This window comes from Balaenoptera acutorostrata, chromosome 7 (assembly GCF_949987535.1).
Source record: "Balaenoptera acutorostrata chromosome 7, mBalAcu1.1, whole genome shotgun sequence".
Lineage (NCBI taxonomy): Eukaryota > Metazoa > Chordata > Mammalia > Artiodactyla > Balaenopteridae > Balaenoptera > Balaenoptera acutorostrata.
In genome coordinates, this window is record NC_080070.1 from 75,974,491 (window position 1) to 75,976,482 (window position 1,992).

Sequence of the window (1,992 nt, forward strand, 5' to 3'; positions counted from 1 at the left end):
ATTCCTTTTATTTCTTTTCTTCTCTGATTGCTGTGGCTAAAACTTCCAAAACTATGTTGAATAATAGTGGTGAGAGTGGAAAACCTTGTCTTGTTCCTGATTTTAGAGGAAATGTTTTCAGTGTTTCACCATTGAAAATGATGTTGGCTGTGAGTTTGTCATATATTGCCTTTATTATGTTGAGGAAAGTTCCCTCTCTGCCTACTTTCTGGAGGGTTTTTTATCATAAATGGGTATTAAATTTTGTTGAAAGCTTTTTCTGCATCTATTGAGATGATCATATGGTTTTTCTCCTTCAGTTTGTTAATATGGTTTATCACATTGATTGATTTGCGAATATTGAAGAATCCTTGCATTCCTGGGATAAACCCCACTTGCTCATGGTGTATGATCCTTTTAATGTGCTGTTGGATTCTGTTTGCTAGTATTTTGTTGAGGATTCTTGCATTTATGTTCATCAGTGATATTGGCCTGTAGTTTTCTTTCTTTGTGACATCTTTGTCTGGTTTTTGTATCAGGGTGATGGTGGCCTCACAGAATGAGTTTGGGAGTGTTCCTCCCTCTGCAATATTTTGGAAGAGTTTGAGAAGGATAGCTGTTAGCTCTTCTCTAAATGGTTGATAGAATTCGCCTGTGAAGCCATCTGGTCCTGGGCTTCTGTTTGTTGGAAGATTTTTAATCACAGTCTCAATTTCAGTGCTTGTGATTGGTCTGTTTATATTTTCTGTTTATTCCTGGTTCAGTCTCAGAAGGTTGTGCTCTTCTAAGAATTTGTCCATTTCTTCCAGGTTGTCCATTGTATTGGCATAAAGTTGATTGTAGTAATCTTTCATGATCTGTTGTATTTCTGCAGTGTCAGTGTTTACTTCTCCTTTTTCATTTCTAATTCTATTGATTTGAGTCTTCTCCCTCTTGATGAGTCTGGCTAATGGTTTATCAATTTTGTTTATCTTCTCAAAGAACCAACTTTTAGTTTTATTGATCTTTGCTATCATTTCCATCATTTCTTTTTCATTTATTTCTGATCTGATCTTTATGGTTTCTTTCCTTCTGCTGACTTAGGGATTTTTTGTTTTTCTTTCTCTAATTGCTTTAGGTATAAAGTTATGTTGTTTATTTGAGATGTTTCTTGTTTCTTGAGGTAGGATTGTATTGCTATAAACTTCCCTCTTGGAACTGCTTTTGCTGCATCCCATAGGTTTTGGGTTGTTGTATTTTCATTGTCATTTGTTTCTAGGTATTTTTTGATTTCCTCTTTGATTTCTTCAGTGATCTCTTGGTTATTAAGTGGTGTATTGTTTAGCTTCCATGTGTTTGTATTTTTTACAGATTTCTTCCTGTAATTGATATCTAGTCTCATAGTGTTGTGGTTGGAAAAGATACTTGATATGATTTCAAATTTCTTAAATTTACCGAGGCTTGAATTGTGACCCAAGTTATGATCTCTCCTGGAGAATGTTCCATGAGCACTTGAGAAGAAAGTGTATTCTGTTGTTTTTGGATGGAATGTCCTATAAATATCAATTAAGTCCATCTTGTTTAATGTATCATTTAAAGCTTGTGTTTCCTTATTTCTTTTCATTTTGGATGATCTGTCCATTGGTGAAAGTGGGGTCTTAAAGTCCCCTACTATGATTGTGTTACTGTCGATTTCCCCTTTTATGGCTCTTAGCATTTGCCTTATGTATTGAGGTGCTCCTATGTTGGGTGCATAAATATTTAAAATTGTTATATCTTCTTCTTGGGTTGATCCCTTGATCATTATGTAGTGTCCTTCTTTGTCTCTTGTAATAGTCTTTATTTTAAAGTCTGTTTTGTCTGATATGAGAATTGCTACTCCAGCTTTCTTTTGATTTCCATTTGTATGGAATGTCTTTTTCCATCCCCTCACTTTCAGTCTGTATGTGTTGCTAGGTCTGAAATGGGTCTCTTGTAAGCCGCATATATACAGGTCTTGTTATTGTACCCTTTCAGCCAGTCTATGTCTTTTGG